This window comes from Lynx canadensis, chromosome A1, assembly GCF_007474595.2.
Source record: "Lynx canadensis isolate LIC74 chromosome A1, mLynCan4.pri.v2, whole genome shotgun sequence".
Taxonomy (NCBI): Eukaryota; Metazoa; Chordata; class Mammalia; order Carnivora; family Felidae; genus Lynx; species Lynx canadensis.
The window spans coordinates 66,208,785-66,230,254 of NC_044303.2; the positions used below are offsets into that span (position 1 = coordinate 66,208,785).

Below are 21,470 nucleotides of genomic sequence, written 5' to 3' on the forward strand. Positions count from 1 at the left end.
TGATATAAGTATAGAGTGTTGTTCAAGTTTAAATGTTAATTAATTTGGGAAATGATGGTCTTGGGAATGGTCTCCAATCTCTATATACATGAGATTATTAAGAAAAATCTTTAATTTTAGTGGATCATTTGTTTTAATTGGCCTAAGAGTCTAAAAATCAGGCACAACACAAAATATGGGAGAGCACTGAGTCTGGAATCAGAAGCCTTGATATCCAAACTGCCTGCATCTCAAAATTATTACATAACCCTGAGGAACTAATGAACATCTATATTCTGTCTCTCTATCTCTCAAAGATGTAAAATAAGATCTAACTGGCCTCTTCAAAAGGTCGGGCAAAGGATGAGAGTAGCTAATGCAAGTGAAATGTTTTAAGAAATGTTCATTGTATTAACAAAAGGGTTATGCAAAAAAAGGGTGGGGTTTCATAGTCTAATAATCTAGGAACTCTTAGATGTGAGTGTGAGAGAGACAGGGAAGGGAGAAATATTTCTTAGAGACTTTTGCAAAGAGGGAATAGATTCTGCGCATAAACTCAGTTGACCTTGGGACTCTCCCCCCCCCCCTTTTAAGTGAAACATTTGGAGAACACTCATGATGAAAAAGTAATTTCAGACCCAAGGAGGCTGTAGGGGTTTTACAGTTGGAGTGTTAAGGTGTGCACTACAGGAAACTCAATGAGGCAAAGCCACTACAAAATTGATGGGATTGAGAACTGCTGAGGGTGATTCTAGAGGAGTGTTTCCCATTTGCTTCCTGTATTTGGTATAGGATATCAGTCTTCATAGTTCCTTGAAACTGTTCCTCACATACAGTGACACCAGAGTGCCAAAAGAATGACATGTTCTCATCAAAGTTCGCCTCTCCATTTTGAATACATGCAAGTCTTGGGAATCCTTGTCTTTAGGACTGCCATCATTCTTGAATGTTCTAGTCTGTCCAAGACATGGATGTCATGGGAGAAGCTCCCTGAAGAGGTTATTTTCTCTACCTGGGACTCATTTTCTTTATTTGCAAAATGAAGGAAATGAAGAAACCCCAAGATCTCTTCCATGCCTAAAAATCTCTACTGGTTCATAGCAGAACATACCTCCCCAGGCCCACCTGGGTCTCTCATGGTGCTTAGAGTAACCCCCACCTCCCTCATCTAAGTTAGCCATTAAAGTCTAGAATATCCGTTCTAGAAAACTTACATGAAAGGTACAGCATTTACATGGCCTAAAAGCTATTAATCATTCTCCTAGGCATTGATTAGTTTCTTAGATTAGATCATTGTTACTATGTCAGATACTGACCTGGAATAACTACAGTGCCCACCAAACACCTGACCAGAACCCATCAAAGAGTTGGTTCTAGAATTCAGTAAGAATGGTAGGCAGAACAGGGGCGCCTGGGTGTCTCAGTTGGTTAAGCGTTGGGCTCTTAATTTTGGCTCAGTTCATGATCTCATGGTTCATGATTTCGAGCCCTGCTTTGGGCTCTGCACCAACAGTAAGGAGCCTGCTTGGGGTTCTGTCTCTCCCTCCCCCTGCCCCTCCCCCACTCGTTCTTTTTCTCTCTCTCTCACATAAACTTAAAAAAAAAAAAGAACGGTAAGCAGAACAAATTGGAGGATGAATGCAAACAAAACACAATAACATTACTAAGCTCCAAGTATGTTTTGAGTATTTTATAAGATTTTGATGTTCCTGTAATGGACATTATGAAATGTTCTGTCAATTTGAAAGCATGCCTGTCTTCTGAAATGTTATTCCAATGCAGTGTGGATTCTATTCTGGGACTTGAAGAGCAGACTTTACCCATTCATTCAGAAGACACTGAGTATTTATTGTGTGTCAGGCACTGGACTAAGAAAGAATATGGATGTGGGAATTCAAAAGTGACTCTTTGTCTCTGTATTGATTTCCATGTTAACGAAGAAGCAAGTACATATCCAACATACAGATACTAACGAGGTGACTTTGCCCCTGCAAATAAATTTATATATATGTAATGTATATATATATACACACACACACATACACACACACATAGCCCTAATAAAATTCTAACTTTTTTTAGTGCAGTTGACACACAATGTTACATTAGTTCATTAGTTTCAGGTGTAAACATAGTGATTCAGCTTCTTGTACCTTGTGCTATGCTCACCACAAGTGTAGCTATTATCTGTCAGAATACAACACTATTAGAATACCATTCACTGTATTCCTTATGTTGTGCCTTTAATGCCTGTGACTTATTCATTCCGTAAGTGGATGCCCGGATCTCCCGCTCCCCATGACCCATTTTGCCCATCCAACCACTCCTCCCCTCTGGCAACCACCAGTTTGCTCTCTGTAAAATTCTGACTTTAAAATTATCATCCGAAGTAGCACATTATAAAAAACACAGCCAAAATATCATGACTTAAAAAAACTTCACACTTTAAAAAATATAAATCCAAACTAAAAAATCAGAATAACCAGGGACTCTAGTCATTTCTCTTTCCATGAGCTGTATTGGTAGAGAGTAGTTAATCCTCTTTTGTAACTTTAATATCAGGATTAATTCCTAGATCCTGCCTATGAATGGCATACCAGCTTAAACCTAAGACCTTTGTTTCCCTTTATAAAACAAAATTAAAACAGAGAACCTAAGGCCAATAAGAGCTTTTAGAAAAAAAAAATTTCCAGGGGTGCCTGGGTGGCTCAGTCGGTTAAGCGTCCTACTTCAACTCAGGTCATGATCTTGCGGTCCGTGAGTTCGAGCCCGCGTCGGGCTCTGAGCTGATGGCTCGAAGCCTGGAGCCTGCTTCGGATTCTGTGTCTCCCTCTCTCTCTCTGCCCCTCCCCCGTTCATGCCCTGTCTCTCTCTGTCTCAAAAATAAATAAACGTTTAAAAAAATTTTTTTTTAAATAAGAGCTTTTAGAAATAAAAATTTCCAGGGGCGCCTGGGTGGCTCAGTCGGTTAAGCGTCTGACTTTGGCTCAGGTCAGGATCTCATGGTTTGTGAGTTTGAGCCCCGCGTCAGGCTCTGTGCTGACAGCTCAGAGCTTGAGCCTGCTTCGAATTCTGTGTCTCCCTCTCTGCCCTTCCCTCTCTCTCGTGTTCTTGTCTCTGTCTCTCAAAAATGAATAAATGTAAAAAAAGAAAAGAAAGAAAGAAAAATTTCCAAGCATTATCTCTCAATATAGGTCTTCTTTTTTTTTTTTTTTTTTTTTACAGTGTGAGTGTGGGCTCTTCCATGATTATAATTTGGAGGAGAAGAGGGTGGGAAATAAATTTGGTGTACCTAAAAAGAACACAAACAGCACTTTTTGCCTCTCTGCTGAATGTTCAACTCATTAAAAGAACAAGAAGCATTTCATGGATTACTGATAACAGTACCTCTGTCATAGACAGCAGGCCAGATTGGAGCCATAAATGGAGCCATTGTGTTCATTACCGAATGTGAGATATTCATCCTTACAACTGATCCGCCTCCTTCTAGAGACAGGTAGACATAATGAATACATAAAAGGAACCTTTTATTTTTTTTTCAGGGAGCCATACTAAAAAACAAGTTATTAGGACATTAATCATCAGCTGAAAACAGCATTCCAGTAGAAAACAGCAAAATCAACACGAATACGTGTATCACTGATACATTTGCAAAGTTCAACATGCGTTACGGTGCAGTTAAAAGCTAATATTTCTGAAGTAACCTTGGAATGCTTTGTCTCATTTTTATAAAACCAGTGACAAGTTGAAAATAGTTGATTGCAGATTCTCATCCATGAGTGCTGAGTTACTAAATTTAGTGAAAGGCTGTATGCAATATACAGTCTTTTAAAGATTGGGCATTTTGACCCCTTCCTTTCAAAGATGGGGGATTGAAGCCTGGAAAACACTGTTAATAGCAGTGCCTGGGAGGGAATGCAGGCGCCCAACCCCAATTCAGCATTCCTTCTCCCTGAGACTAGTCTATCCTTCTGCCCAGGTAGAGCCCAAGAAGGGCCACATTTCCATAGTTTGGCAACTATCTGGAAATTTTGATATCCTGGCAGAATGTGTCCCCTGTCTGCTTGCTGGAGGATTCAGTTTTGCCTGTGACAGTATTTTATTTATTCTTTAGAGCCCCTTATGCTCATAAACATGCCCATTAGTTTTACAAATTACCACATTAGTCATAAATGAGTTGTCCTCCTAATATAGCACATAACTTATTGTTGCATTTTATTGGACCATTTATAATAAAATTATGGAAAGTGTTAAATAACCCTCAGAGAAAAAACGTATTCATCATTGTAGCAAAGGTGTAAGTGTTGCATTTTCTTCTAAGGTATTTGTAAGGAATTTGTATTCAGAATATTATGCTATTTCTCTAAAAGGACTCTTGGGTTTCTGTATGGGGCCATTCCCCCTGTCTTTTTTTCCTCTTCAATGGATTTCTTATAAAAGTCTAAGCCACTTATAGTGCTCTGATTTCACAGTCTAAAAAAAAAAAAAAAATGATTTGCTCCTTCCAAATCACACGAGATCTATTAAATTTGTTCTTAACTTAGCAATTAAAGTGCAGCGTCTAAGCCTGAAATCACCCCTTCCCCCGTCACCAACTCCTAACAGAAACACTGGTGCTAACACATGTGACCTTCAAAATAGCAGTTGCCTCCCGTAAAATCTAACAGTGTTTTCCCCCAGAAATAAGAAATGTGGAGCCAGAGACCTAAGCTATTTTTTAGATTCACTGAAATAGTACATATTCCGCTGAAACTAAAATTGCCCTAATCATAGGACACTCACAAAATTTCTTCTCTTTGTTCTTAGCTTTCACAAATATGGAAATTGTCCTACTGGACTACCAGGAGCTGTATTAGCCTCATCTAATGAAAGCTAATATGCAAAAAAAAAAAAAAAATGTTGAAGCACATTGAATTAATTATATCTGAGATTTGACTTACACATGAGATGATTAAATATGTGCATTTGAAAGAATCCCTGAAGGTAGTTAGTTACTTTAAATAATTGTCCAGGGCCTTTTGGCTGAAGTGACTTTCCCCATGTAGCTTGCTGGTGTTATCTTAATTTTTCAACATCTTAATTTTGTGCTTTCTTCATACCCTACCTTCATTTAATTCAGTACACATTTAAAGAAAACAAAAGAGCCAGAGAACAGTGCTAGAGTATGCAGGGTAATGGAAAGGTGAGAAAGTGTGGTCCACCTACCCCCTAAGGGTTCTCTCTCAATGTGGGCTAATGCATCAGCCAATACACCAGTAAACTCCAGTCCAAACACAGAATCCGTCATTTCTTTTTTGTTAATTTATCAAATCAGTTTCTGAATTAGCAAAACTAGATTGTAGAATTGCAGGATGATTAGATAAACAACTGACTTCCAAGACAGGGTGGTGAACACCAAAGCATCCTTGGTCTGGGATGCTACAGAACCACCAAAAGGGAATGTGGAGCCTCCAGAAAGAGTTGATCTCCAAGTTCAGTACTGAAACAGACAGCCTCCAATGTTAGTCAGGTCTGGTCAAAGTCGTCGGGTCTGGAGTGGGCACTGAAAAGGAAGACATTCTTTCCAGACAGAGACAAAGAGAACAAATTGACTTTCTTTCAGCCCCAAAACAGTGGTTCTGGAAGACTTGTTAAAGCCCCGATTGAGCGAAGGTGGGGAGAGGGACTGCGTCAAAGTCTCGATTCAGTCGGTCTAGCGTGGGCTGGGAATTGCATTTTTAACAAACTCTCAAGTGACTATGCTGTTGGTTCCTGGACCACATTTTGAAAAGCACTTCCCATTTGAAAACAGAAATGAAAACCTTCCTTTCCATATGTAAGAGGTGTTCTCTAAACCTAATTGCACAGTGTTTTTTGCCAACTCTGTACATATTTGTCCCATCTACAGACTTGAAGAGCTGACTCCCTGCACTCCTTTCTCCAGAAGGCCGACTATGAGTGATTTTGTTTATCTTCATATGTCAAAGCACATCTGTTCCTATGATCACCTCCGTTCACTTTACACTTATAATGTTTCATAAGAACCACCTCTTACATGTTCTAGGAAGGGCACAGATTTGACCTGGGTTGAGATGGTTTGCCGTTTTTCTTCTGACACGTTCAAGCACTTTCTTCGCCTTTGTAGCCACAACAGCTTATCACCAGCATTGTGCACAGTTACTTCTAAGCCAGTGCTTTTGTAAAGACAATCAAGCTCATAGGCCATTTTTCCACCCATTGCTGTCACCCTGTGAGATTTTCCAATAAGCTTAAAGCTACCTGAGCTGCTGCTTCCTTTTCTGGAAGAGCAGAGAACTTGTCCCGGTGTTGAGGGTCTGGGGCACACCCAGACACCAGTTTTTAATCACAGTGACAAGAGCAGCAAGAACAGAGCAGCTGAGTACCTACCAGGTGCCCGGCAATGTGTGGCCTTAGGGACTACAGACCCATTTCTTACTCGTTTTTTAAAAATTTTTTTAATGTTTTATTTATTTTTGAGAGAGAGAGACACACAGAACACAAGTGGGGAAGGGGCAGAGAGAGGGGGAGACACAGAAACCAAAGCGGGCGCCAGGCTCTGAGCTGTCAGCACAGAGCCCGACGTGGGGCTCGAACCCATGAACTGTGAGATCACGGCCTGAGCCAAAGTTGGATGGTTAACCAACAGAGCCACCCAGGTGCTTACTATTAAATAGGTCTCTAGTTAGGGCAACAGCTAGGAAACCAGAGAACTAGTATACACTGCGATAAGAAATGTAATTAGGGTAAGACAGTAGAGAGGAGGGGAGCCTCATCGCATTTAGGGAGATGAAGGCAGACAGATGTTTTTCAACGTTTTGGTTTTTTTTGTTTTTTTTTTTTTTATTTTTGGGACAGAGAGAGACAGAGCATGAACGGGGGAGGGGCAGAGAGAGAGGGAGACACAGAATCGGAAACAGGCTCCAGGCTCTGAGCCATCAGCCCAGAGCCTGACGCGGGGCTCGAACTCACGGACCGCGAGACCGTGACCTGGCCGAAGTCGGACGCCCAACCGACTGCGCCACCCAGGCGCCCCAGTAGGCAGACAGATGTTTTTCAGGAGACAGCACTGGAGCTGACTTCTGAAGATGTAGGGTGAGTTAGATGGAAAAATAAATAAAGTAAATAAAATAAAATAAAATAAAATAAAATAAAATAAGCAGGAGTTCCTAAAATTAGAAAGTATAGTGCATTTGGGGAACTGCATACAGTCCAGGACTGCTGGAGAGGATGACGTACAGAGAGATAAGCCTGGAACAGTAGACTGGGATCAAGTTATGAAGATCAGCAAAAAGAATGGATTGAACAAGGCTGAGTCCACACTGTGACATGATCATATGCAGGCTACAAAACACTTTAGAAATGACCTACAAACAACATACAGGTTTAACTGCAGCATTGTCTGCTATTAAAATCCAATCCTCCTTCCTAGGAACTGGGGTCCTATCAGTCAAATGAGGCTGAGTAAATATCTCCGCACAGGAGCGCTTTGGGTCTTGGTTTGCTTTTGTCATTCTGCGTCTCCGTCATCTGCCAAGCATCTTGCAGGTCTAGTGCAAACTTTTATCCTATAATTGTCTTTCTCGTGTCAGCCAACATGGGTTCTGGTAGGGTTGATGGCCGTCAGAAAAAAAAAAAAAAAAAACACCTGCCTAAGATTGAGCCAACGTCCAACTTCAACTTTGTTCCTCAGTGGTGGGATTTCCTTTGCTCTGGCAATTGCTCTTTTCATTTTCTACTGAGTTGGGTCATCCTGGTACATGATGAGTTCTTTTTCCTTTAATGATGCTTGGAAAAAAAAAAAGCCTCTGCTGACCAGCTGCACTTCTCTTTCTGTATCATGGTTTGGTCAGAAGACGGAGCATTATAGAAAAACCACTTCTGCTCTTAACAGACAACCACCTCCAGTGGAAGTCCTATCTAAAAAAAAAAACATGACTCCCTTTCTCTGCCTGTCATCTCAGACATGACCGATCACTCCACCAATTTTATTTTTCACTTAAACCCTTCTCGTAAGTCCTAGAAAACTTTACAAAGAGGAATTTTATTTTTGATTCCTTATGCCATTAGCAGAATTTGTTTTCTTTTTTTTTTAAATGATCTCATTCATGCTTCTTTCTTTCCTTTATCAAATTTCCTTTGAATTTTAATATTTTATTCTACTTTATTGCATGTTACTTCTAGGAATTAAGGAAGTAAAAGGATCAGAAACAAATACACTATCAACCCTTGACTAGGACCCATTAGGATGGTATTTACATAATACAAGATATAGTACTGCAGGAATCGACCGTTCCTCTGTGTTCATTAGCATGTTATGTTACTACAATTCACACTGTTTTAATTTGAATTAGTTATGTCTGAATTCTGTCGCAATACAATAAAGTAGGGTGTGTTTCGCACTGGGAACTTGGATAATCAAGGCTGCACATGCTTTAAAATATGTTAGAGTGGAACCAAGAGCAAATTGTTATTAAAAATAATAATCATGAGGCTACCATTTATCTCCCATTCACTATGTGCCAGGGGCAGTTCTAGGCATTCACAAGCAATGGCTCATTTCATTCTCACCAGCATAGCTAGGAATTGCCATGTTCCGTTTTACAGATGAGGAAACTGAAGCTCAAAGAAAACAGGAATCAGTTGGCAGAGCTGAGATTGAAATTCAGATCCAATGGTGCTGCTTTCAACAATGATCAGAAATGTGGCTCCTCTAAGAACTAGATGTCTGTCCTCTAGGTTATTGGAAATCCCCAGAGGTGAGGAGAGTATTAGGAAGACATCCAATTTGGCCTAGTAGATTTGAGGCTGGCAGGAGCAACTCTCATTCCTCTTGATTTTTCTTTGATAAATCACAGCCATTTCATGTCATTGCCACCTCTGGACATTGAGAAAGAAAAGGCAAATAAGAACCCACCAACAACAAAAACAAAATCAATGATGTAAATAAATGGATTTAAGCATGTTGCATTCATAATTGAAAAATGAGAGCACAGAGGGGCACCGGGGTAGCTCAGTTGGTTAAGCGTCCAACTTCAGCTCAGGTCATGATCTCACAGTTTGTGAGTTCGAGCCCTGTGTCGGGCTCTGTGCTGACAGCTCAGAGCCTGGAGCCTGCCTCGGATTCTGTGTCTCCCTCTCTCTCTGCCCCTTCCCCACTTGTGCTATCTCTATCTCTCATAAATAAATAAACTTTGAAAAAAAAGAAAAAGTAAAGCAGAGATAAGGTTAAAAAATATCATATGTGTATCAAACACATTGAGCTGAGGAAGAATCAGGATTTTTTGATGAAAATCTATGCAGTCTAATTCAATTGTCATTAAACATTATGCACTTAATAACCAGAGAGAGAAATAAGAAAATCATTCCATGAAAGAAGGGGTAAAAAACCAAAAACCCTTCCCAGGATGTTGCTCCTAGGTTTTAAGCTGTATATTATATTATGCTATACTGTGTTATATAATATTATATTCTATTGCATGTTTTTGTGACTAGCTATCAAGTTATGACTGGAACAATACTATATTATCATGCTTGGAAACAAGGGACCATATCTTGTTCATCATTGTATCTTCCAAATCACCTACACAGCATATGTAATATGGATTCAATAAATTCTCATTGAATTAAATTGTCTTTTCTACTACGTCACCAGACAGCAAATATATCCTTATTATAGTTGTGATCAGTACAACACATTTTAAATAATGAATGAAAAGTGTGCCTCTCTAATAACCTCTCTCGGTAGCAAAACATCCAAACCTGTTACAAAGAAGAAATGATCCATTTAAAATCTAGAACACAGCTCTGTGGAGATGATCCACTTTGCCAAGTTCCTTCCTTCCATCCTTTGAATGAACATGACTGAGTTTAAAATATTCACCTAACGTGTTTAAAGGCTTTATTCAGATGCTGTGAAAGCTTTCATTACTGACTTGCTTTTCTGTTTGTTTTCCTCATATTCTTCTAGAAGATTTTCCTAATCTTGAGGCTTTCTTGAATATACTGCAGATAGTACCAGTGTTTGGTACTAAGCATGTTCGTCTTGCTTTGCGTGTCAAAGAAATATTCTCATTATTGGTTGATAACTTTGAATGTATGTATTTGTGTGTGTGTGTGTGTGTGTGTGTGTGTATGGTGTGTGTGTGTGTATATATATATATACATATATATATATATATATATATATATATATAATTACATAGAACTTCCAGTTTGTTCATTTCCAAGAATATATGAGATTATTTCTCCTTCTCCTTGAAGTGCCTTGTAGGGGGTTTCGCTGTATTTCTTTTCACTGGACTTTTTATTACCGTCAAAGAGACAAATGAGTTTTGTCCAGGAGAATCTTCCATGGTTCTTATTTCAGTTTTAATTTAGTCTTACACCGAGGCTTTGACAGGCAGTGTTTCTACAGAGGCAGTGTTATCTTTGTAAAGTATTTGATTTGGGGCATCTGGATTTTTAATATGATAGTTAAATCTCAGGTTTACGTTTCTTATCACTCTTTAGAATGCTGACGCGCTTCTCAGGTATCTTGTCAGATATTATTCTCATTATTGAGCTCCAATTCAGAAGTCAGAAAACACAGAAAAATGCCATTTGTGTGTTTACCATTCCAGCCCTGGAGAAAGAGAGTATAATTGTGGAAGTCAAAAGCGGCCCAAGAGCTCTCTTGATCAGGTCACGACCGCGTGGCACATTTGATGTCATCATGCCATTGATATACAGGCACATATTGTGTTTCGACTGAAACGGAGTTGCTAAAAGTTTAATTTTGCTCTTCCGGGGAAAAGAAGACATTTCCTGAAGGAATATGATTACATTACCATTAAAAATGTATATGCACACTCTCTTTTTTTACAGTAATGCTCTTTATTTAAATTTTCCTCAACAGAAATCATCAAAGCTTTATTATTACATTATTACTGTTATTGTTAATTATAATATTAGTTATAGAATATCATATAACAGTAAGTAGCGTACGTAACTGATATTTATTATATATGATTTTATATTGGGTTAAATATATTATTTCTAACTCCTTGTAAATTTTATTTTTATGTTTAATCATTATATTATTAGTTACCATATACACAGGGGTGGATCCCAGCTTTGTGGGACAGTAGCTTATAAACTTAGGGAGTCCTTTTTAATCTGAATTTTTTTGTTATTGTTTTTAATTGTGGTAAAATACACATACATGAAATTTACCATCTTAACACCATTTTAAGTGTGCAGGTCAATAGCATTAAACACATTCCATCATTGTGCGCCCATCACCACCATCCATACCCAGGACCGTTTTCATCCTGCAAAACTGAAACTCTGTCCACTAGAGCACAGTAGCTTCTTATTCCCACTTCCGTCAACCCCTAGCAACACTGCTGTACTTTCTGTCTCTGTGAATTGGCCTCATATAAGTGAAACCATGCAATATATGTCCTCTCACACATTCCTTTTAATAGAGCTGTTGCTCTGTTTAGAAATACATAGGAAGAAGACACTGCAAATTACCCAGCCCGAGGAAGGAAACAGCAGGGTCTGTTTTCCCACCAGCAAGCAGCTGTAACCAGGCGAGGCAGCACCTGTATCAAGTTGAAATGTAGGCGCTATTGTTTTAATAAGAGAGTGGGAACCGTACTTGTTATTTTTTCCAATATGTGACCCCGCAATATGTGTATTCTGGGCTTACTTTCATGAAAGTGGGTCCGTGTCAGCTGCTGTCAACACAACTCAGCACGCTACTCTTTGCCTGTTAGGTTCTCTCTCCTCCTCTTTCTCTTTTAAAGTTTTATTTTAATTCCAGTTAGTTAACATTCAGTGTTATATTAGTTTCAGGTGTACAATATAGTGATTCAGCAGCTCCATACATCGCCCCTGCTAGGTTCTCTGAAGTCTCACCCACAAACACACCAGAAATGGGGCAGCCATGTGTCCATTTTCCAAAACTAACAGTTCCGAGTTTATCTGTCAGTTTTTAGTTCTTCATGGGAAGAGATCATTGTGTGTGTGTGTGTGTGTGTTGTGTGTGTGTGTGAAACAGACCAGAGAGAGACAGAGAGGGAGAGAAGAGGGAAGAAAGGAGTCATCCTCTGCACAAATAAACTAAAGGGTATACTTTCAATTTAGGAAAAAAAAAACAAAAACTTCTGAAACATCCGCTCCCAGCATGCAACCAACAATAGGTGGATTGTTCTTTTTCTTTATCCTTAAATCTACTTAATTTAGTATAATTTGAAGTGATCTTTGAGGATAGAAAGATAACGCCTAACTGAAGTTCATATTCTCAGTGCGCAGAATAAAACTGAAGAATTTTAGTGGTTCTTGAAATATGGAGCAGAGCAAAAGCATTAGAACACCAGCTTTTTAAGAAGGAATTTATACATTTAAATGTTTATACTATAAAATCCCTGGAAGCAGGCCCAAGACACCCGGAGGGGACACAGATTTGTATGATGAACGTTAATAACAACTTTGAAGGTTGTATAGTTCGTGGGGAAAAGGGTAGTTTGAAATGTTGACAAGAAAGTCGGTTCGTTGGGTTTCCTAGATTCTTCTGCTGTGTAGAATAATACCTAACTCCTAGTAAACAACAAATATTTATTAGATATCTCAACAGCTATTTATTAAATGACTTAATGGATAGACCGATGGACAGATGGATAAATATGTTAGAATCCCAGCTTGGCCACTCACCTAACCCTCTCTCTGTATAAAGCAAGTTGTACACAGTATATGCTCATTATTGTAGTTACACTCAAATCATAGTTGACTAAACTGGAATATCCACAGTCATGTAGCCCAGATACTTCAATTCATTTCTTTGAGAATTAAGGACCAGAGAGATTAATTAATGTGTTTAAGGTCTCCTCCATACGGTTGCATGAAAAGTGTAAGCTTTGTGTATGTGAGAAATTGTAGCCCCATGTTTCTACACGAGGTAACTTACTCGTTAACCCAGCCAACTCTTATGACTTGTTTCCACAAATCTGTAGGCTCTTCCAAGTACAAGGGAATCTAAAGATGATGGAGAATAATCATTTAAAGGAGGCACACTTATAAATAAGGACATATGTCATTCTAAAGAAGGGAGCATGTGCTGTGATAGCTGTGTTAGTGAAGAATAGAATGAATTTGGAGAATGAAGGCACTAACCCAGCCTGAAGGTTTGAGAAAAGTAAATATTAAACTACACCTGACAGCTCAGGGAGCATCCCGTGGACTTTTCCGTTGGTGCATTTCAAGTCTGAGAACCCACAGTTTTAGTGATAGCCAAATAAAATAATCATGAAAGGATCAGGAGAAATCATTTAAATGAGCAAATTGCAAATACCATTCACATAAAAGCACACAGACTTATGGGAGGATGCAAAGTTCCGCAGGTTCTTCTTTGTGAACGCTCACAGCGTGACCCACAATCACGTCACGTGCTGTCCTCGTGGATTCTGTGGGCTCCTGACATCAGAGACAGCGCGTTACCCACCTTGCTCTCCTGACCCTGCAGCCGAGTGCCTGGCAGGCACATTGTGGACATGCAATAAATGTTTTCTTGAATTGACTTACACCCACCAACCACTTTATTAAAAACAGAAAATAAAAGAAAAAAACAAGCTGTGTGATTTCCTCTAGACACAGTTGTAATTTACTATCTAGGACAGTCTCACCAATCAAACATTTATCTCCAGTCCTTGAGAGGATAATTTACCTCCAACAATTATTATTAATACATTTTGCCAACTTGGGACCATAGCAAAATTGAACTTATGAAAAATGCCTGTCTTTTTTCATCCGTGGAATAATTATACCTTTCAAAAAACTATCTTTTTTGAGTTTTGAGATGACAGTGTTATCTAAATCTCAGATTGCAAAAGCGGAATCATTTTATCAGTAATGTACAAGATAGAGACATGTCCAAGGTTACTCAAGCAGGGTCATAAATCAACTCCTCGACAATGTCTCCCAAGATTAAAAAAGAAAGATCATATAACATTTTGTAGCTGGAAAGTCCCATGTAAGTTGTCATACATAAAAAATGATTCAAAAGCAAGCGATTTCATAGAAATGCAGTAGTTATATTATTGACCAGGCCAAAAAGGCATTTCGATTATTGGGGGATGAAATGAGTGTTGACCATTATACTAACATTAAAATTTGGCAAAAATACTTCATATTTTCACTTGCCAAGTAAAGAAATAGGTTATATATATTTCCACTATTGACATAGAAAAGCAAGAAAGTACTGCAAATGAGTGATCATGTGTTTTGTTTGTCCTTGAAATCTGCTTCAAACATTCATTTTATTCCTATTAAAGACAAGTTAATTACCTTAGTATTCTTAAAATCAGTATATGCTTTGAAGGCACATGTTGAGAAATTTGGATACCACTAAATTTAAGACACAAAATGTCCAATCCCAAGTGACCCTGACTAAAATAAATTAATAAACTGAAGTGATTATAAGGATAATTTGCTAGTAAAAAATAATTACCCCATTTTCTTCTTAAGCCTTCAGTATCCCCTGCCTCTGATTCTCACTTCCTCATCTCCTTGTTTTCTTAATTCTTTTCACATAGGAAGACGTTACAGATACTTTGCTGCCACTTTTGTTAGACCCATGCACAAATACTCCTAATACCTTGCTTAATGATGTCAACCCAGCACCATCATTAAAGGCAGTTAGGCCCTATGCCTGGGTCAAACCCTATGGCTACCACTCACTAGTTGAGTGAGCCTGGACAAGTTATTCCAGTACTCTGAGCCTCCCTTTTCTCATAAATAAAGTAAGAGTTGTAGGATTGCTTTGAGAGTTAAGTGACATAGAACTTACACCATATGTATTAAACCTCCAACAAAGGTGAACTTGCGTTGTCCCCATCGGTAGGCAATGCTTGTGCCATCTGGTTCAGTGTAAACAGTGTGGTTCATTTAACTGACACTAGACTAAGAATCAGATAGGTTGTCCTGGTCCACCTCTGTTACCCTGGGCAAGTCACATACTTCAGGACTTCAGTAGTCTCACCAGTAAAGTGTGAGGGATAGATGAGATCATCTCAAAGGTCTCTTGCAGCCCTAAAATTCCTTGTTCTGAATTAATTTCGTGCTCTACATTTTTACTCATAACACTCTGATAGATCGCTTAAATTGTATCCATTTATCGTAAAAATGTCAAAAAATCATAATACATGGGCCAAAAAAAAAAAAAGTGAACCCATGAAACCATGGTCATGTGGTCAGAGCCAAAGAGAATCCAATTTGATATAAAGTCATTTCACTCAAGTGCTGTGTGGCAGAGATTCTGCTGAGTTAGGGTATTTGAATGGAGCACCTTGAGACCAATGTCACAGAAAATATTCCTGCAAATAATTAATGGTGTGTGTATATATATTGCCAGCAACCCTGTTGGAGCCCAGCAATCTCTCAGAGTGGATTAGTGGTCCTTACCCAGGTGCCCGACCATTCCAATACATACTTTTCTCAATGATCATTATCCTGAAATAAATCCAAATTAAATTTTATGAACCAGGATAGAAATTATGTGCCTTCAGTATTGAACCTTCTAATAGCAGTTATTTTATTGAAGTCTTAAAGCAATTGGCTTGAGTCATCTTGGAAACACTGCCTTCATATTTCAAATATGGTCAGGAGGCTGTCAGCACATATTACCATGGATTGGAGATATTTGCTTGTTAAATGATTTTTACCAGGAAAAACCCATTACGGGAAACATCTTGTTTACAAGGGTGTCCTGGGGATAACAAATAGAAAGCAACATGTTACATTGAATTATAGGAATAAAATCAGCTGATTCAGCTAATAGATTCAATAGAAATATGAGACATTATTTTGCAAGTCAAAGACAACTGCAGTTTAATGTAACTGACAGATTTCTACTGTAGGATGTAAACACTAGGTAAAAATATTCACTTGAAATGATAGTGACCCTTGAGTGTTATGTCAACACTCTAGTTCAGGCCCCCATTCTCCGTGATTCTTCAATAGGCATTTTTTTCTGCCTCACCTACCCAGAAAGAAAATAAGGCAGAAGCACTAAGTGTAGTTGATCCAGTGGAAAGGACAGAGGAGGAATTAAAGGAACAGGTATTGAGTAAGAGAGTTCTGGGTTCATCCTGGATGTGTGGACTTTGGGAAGGGACTTAACTTCTTGGAGTCTCAGTGACGTCATCTGTAAAATGGAGACAGTAATGTAGCTGGGGTTGTTGCAGAATCAAATGTGATGACCTGTAAGTAAAACTTAGCAGGATGCCTCACATAGAGAAATTAGTGAGTAAATGAAACTGCACCACTGATGCCACTATTCAGCCTCAACTTACAGATCCTACAAGGGTAAACAGGCGAAATACATTCCCTTTTTCATAGCCTCTTTTACACATGTCTGATCTCTCACAATGGATTGCAATTTTTGATGGCAACAGAGATAATATCTCACTTATCTTCACCATCTTTGTGTGGGAACCCCCCCAAACAATGAATATGAATGGAATGAATGAAAAAAAACATGAACGAACAAAGGAAGCCTCAAATTCCTCCAAGAGGGCCCGTGAAGACAGGATCTGTGAACAAGACACCTGAAAATGCTGGTATGGATGGCCTGCTTAGCCCAGGAAAAGCTGTGAGATAGGCTGTTATTGGCAGTAGACATTGGGCTAATGACAATAAAGACAGAACTTGGGTCCACGGCATTCCCTTGGCAGACAATATTCACAGGTACCCTCATTGTGCCTTTAGAGAATGATGTAGGAAGACAGTGTGAAGTCTCACAGTTTGAACCTTGAACAGCATTGAACATCCATTCAGAATAATTAGAAAAGAGTGACATCCAGTCAGAATGAGGGTCAGAATGCTGTGAACAAGCCAGCACATTTGGACTTGTGATGTTCCCTGCTGAGGAGACAAAGCCCTTTGTGTCTGATTCTGATTCAGAAGTTTGAGACAGACGTTTAGGAGGAGGCTAAAAAGGTCTTAGCTTCTTTGACCCACCAGAGAAGAAGTAGCCAGAAAGGTTAGCATGTCACAGTTGGCCAAACCTGCAAAAGTGATTGCTCCCTCCCAGTATAGTACTTTATGCTTCAGCTATGGCGCTTCACATGTTCTGCCTCCGTGGGTGTTTTCTATTCACACTAGAGTGAAATCTCCAAGACTGAAGATCTTTCTAAATGTCTCGTCACCCAGCATGCTGTCCTGTACCCAGTGATCTCTCAGAACAGAAGTATAGTTTGGAGTAACAGGAAGCACATGGACTTCAGAATCCCAGGTACTCAGTTAAAACCCCCTTCCTGGTAGCTTTCCAGTAGTTTCCACCTCATCTCACAGAATCAGCCTCCCAAGTAGCTGAAGTATTGAAGGGGGGTTTCACATCACTCTGGTGCCCTTTCCTGTCACTCCACAGATTCAGCAACTTCTGGTCAACCATGTTCTCCCAGCAGCTCTGGAAATGGTGCACTTAATTCCATCTGCCATTCGCATAATGCACCCCACCATCATTTCTTACCTGCATTATTGTTGCAGCCCCCTCACCTCTCTAGACTCTCCATTTTTCAGCCAGCACGATCATTTGCTATCTCAAATCTGACCATCTCTCTCTCTCTCTCTCTTTAGTTGTCTGTGAAATCTAAACTTTTTAGTGTGTCTTACAAGTCCCTTATTCTTCTGGCTCCTGCTTCCCTTTCAAGCTTCACTTCTCCCCTCAGCCTTCCGCCCTATGCAGACATATTGAGACATTCTTAGTTCCTTGAATACAGCATACGTTTCCATTTGAGGTCTTTTATCCTCTCCACCTGGGGCATTTTCCCCCCCTCTGATCTCTGTTCTCTTTCTCCTTTTTCTCCCTTCTTCTAGGAAGAATTCTTTGACATCCCCACTCCCAAAAAGGCTGGTTTAGCTGCTGCCCTTAAGCACCATAGCTTTGGGGGGGACCATCATGGACCAGGGTTTTTTTTTTTATAGATGAAGAGATATCTAAATAGAAACACAAAGAATGAGTGGGATCCAATGAAACATACAGAGAGATGAGTAGATACATGAAAAAAAAAATCTCTGTTGAATAAGTGAAAAAACAAGTGAATGAATAAATGAAAACAATTTTGAGAAGAATTGCCTATAAAGCATGTCACTGAGGCCCCAATTTTTGTTGATCACTGCTCACTCTGCATGCATATAGTAAAATATCTAAACATAAAAATTTCTCCTGGTTTTCTCCTCTTCCAGGAATCTCAGAGCATGTTCAAATACATTACGATAGCTCATTTCATAGCATAAGGAAATCTAAACTGCCCAGCCTCACAGATGGCGCCACATCAAGTCAAGGGGCATCGCCAAGGAGTGAAATAGAGACAGGGTTGGATCAGAGCTTACTGGACGATCTAATGCTGACTCTTTTACACCCAGAAAACCTTTGAGGAAATGAAATATATCAGGAAATGAGGCCATTTAAGAATGTCAGGCAGCAGAAATATTTATATATCAGGTAGCTGAAAGAACTGTTCTCTGTGAAAACCATATTTTTATCATAACTGGAAAAGATCTGTTATAAACTGAACAATAGAGATAATGTTAAGACCCTTTCTGTCTGTTTGCCTTGATGCCCTATTCATTGAAAGCTATCCTGTTGTTATGTTTTCCTAATCTCATAACTTCTCTCATAACTGAACAGGATGCTACAGAAGCTGATATTCGAAGGGCCCTAGTGAGCCAGAATGCTTTTGCCATGCAATAAATATAAATGGCTGTTTTGGCTTAACAGTGTTTTCTTTTGGTGTCTGGAAACCAAAACAAAAGAGAAGGAGCCAATAAACCCTGCAAGTCCTGGAGACTGCAGATGGCCAGCAAAAATTGGGAGCCCCATGATGGCAAACCAGGGTATGATAGCAGCCAAAACTGCCCATGCAGACAAATAGATTAGAGCATTTCCATGACATTTCCAGAGACTTCCTTTAAAAGGGCATCCACTAGACAACCCAGGTTACAAAATAATGGCTGTAGAACTATAAAACAGTATGTGCATTATGGATATGCACCTGAAGAAGAAAAATGTCTGCCATCCCTAGTTCAGGGTAAATGACATGAAGTCCAGTGGAAAGAAACGTATTATAGGGTCAATTGTATGACATAACTCATTTGCTATAGACATCCCCCTTTCCTTCTTTCTTTAATTCCTTTCTCCTTTTATTGACTCCCTTCCTCCATTCATTGGAGAAGGATGAGCATGGAACAGAGCAATTTACAGGAGCTTGTTTTGAATTCAGAAACTGGGGTGACCAAAGGCTCATAGTCCACCAAATGAATCCCACTAATGCAGGCATTGTTACTGGATAGCAGCCCCAGAGGTAGGAGGGCTGATGAGTTTCAGAGGCACTTAAAAACATCCCCTGGGCTTTAGTCAGAATTGCAATGTCAATCAAGTTCATTCCTTCCTCATCCTCCTTTTTTTACCCAAGAATCGATTAGTGTTACTTGGAAGTCTGAAGTCCCTGAGTTACTATAGAAGACTAGTAAGTGGGTTGGATTTGGAGACGCATAGGCCTGTGTTTGAGCCCAGTGCAGTCCATCATTACTTTGGCAGTCTTAGGCAATTCACTTAAAGGTGCTGCTTCTCTGTATCCCAACTTATAAATAAAAACTGATTCTGGGGCGCGTGGGTGGCTCAGTCAGTTAAGCATCTGACTTCAGCTCAGGTCATGATCTCGCAGTCTGTGAGTTGGAGCCCCACATTGAGCTCTGTGTTGACAGCTCAGGGCCTGGAGCCTGCTTCAGATTCTGTGTCTCCCTCTTTCTCTCTCCCTTCCTCTCTCTCTGTCTCTCTCTGTCAACAATAAATAAACATTAAAAATTCAAAAAACCCTGATTCATTCATTCATAAAATGAATTGATTTGAAGGCTTAGTACTGGGTATAGGGCTAGAACTGGATTTTTAATGGTTAAAAAAAAAATCTACTCCAATGGTAGGTAAATAAGGTCAATATACAAAAAGGAAGAGCATTAGTGAGATGAAGTTAAAGGAAAAAATGTATATATGAAGCATCCAGTACATTGCTTCCTTTGTTGTTGGCACTTAAGACATATTCCTGCATCCTCAGGCCTGCCTTTTTTCTCAAATGAACCTATTCCCCCGATGGAAATTAAAACTCTCATCCTTCCAATGCTGTGATTCTCATTAAGGTATCAATCTGATTTTCTAATTAAACAACAGAAATTTGCTTAAGGGGAATTTATGTCCCCCACCAAAATTTACTATTTTAAAACCGAAGTTTTTTTAACTCTAATGAAAGACAGACCAAGGCCACCAGTAATTAGTAAGCATCTACTGTGCTCTAAGTCACATGGAGGATGCAATCCCCATCCCCAGGGGTTCCAAAATCTAGATGATTCGTGAAAATAATATATCCACATATTAACAACTAAAGCATTTTAAAAGCAACAGAAGTTTCAAATGATTGGCATTAGCCAGGGACGTTACAAAACCCTATGTAATTTCAAACGAATTAAGTGTTGAGCAACAATCAGGGGACTAAGAGTTCCGACAACGGTGAAATCATTTTCTTGGTGGAAAATACGAGGGAGACAAAGTAGAGCTTGATGAACATCACCTCCTGAGCAGCACACCCACCAGCAGATTGCTTTTCTTTCTCCCTTTGGAAGCCAAATTCCATTCACCAAGTCTCTCCTCCCCTTGTAAATAGTTCAACATTCTTTGTTCAGTAAAGCAAAGATCATTATCGTCGATGACAGCAAATACCGAAAACGCCAAAGCTAAGTTCAGTCTCAGAAGATAAGTGGATTATGAATCTGTGAATTTGGAGGCACTCTTGTATATAAACGTGAGGTCTAATAAACAGCACGGAGTCTTTGCCAAGCCCATGAACATATCATAACTTACTTGATCCTTGTAGCAACTCTGAAAATAGATGAAGAAGGTTGACTTTGCCAGAAATCACCCAGCCTGGTAGCTGGTGGATGTGGGGTCAATCCAAAGCATGCGTCCTATCGACCACTTAAAAATGTCACGGCCTAGAAAAAAATTGCCGTCATATTTGTTAAAAATTGATAGTCACAAAGGGGAATAGCATGTAATAGCACAAGGATCAAGTGTAGACTAGGTCCTTGCTGTTCAAGATGTGGTGCACAGGCAGCGGCATTGGTATCACCCAGAAGCTTGAGATTAATACAGAGATTTGGCCCCACCCCAGATTTCTAGAATCTGAAGCAGCAGTTTAACAAGATCCATGGATTAAGATCTGTGCCTTAAATCTGAGACACACCCATCTGGGAGGTTTCCACATCTCCACGTTGGACACAACATAACTCATAGAATTGTGCAGATTAATTAACATATATGAATGCACTTTTTATAGTAAAAGGAACTATATAAATGTAAGACTTTATAAAAATGGTAATTGATCTCATTTATACTCACTCAGCCATTCATATTAGCATTTTGTCTTCCAGTTACATATAAATAACACACATAGCTCTGG

General features: G+C 39.4%; 1 protein-coding gene across 1 annotated transcript in view; it reads left to right on the forward strand.

Moving 5' to 3' along the window:
- The window catches only part of GPC6 (glypican 6), a 1,112,749-nt gene that overhangs the window by 856,828 nt on the left and 234,451 nt on the right, over nt 1-21,470 (forward strand). The gene's annotated exons all lie outside the window — the stretch shown is intronic.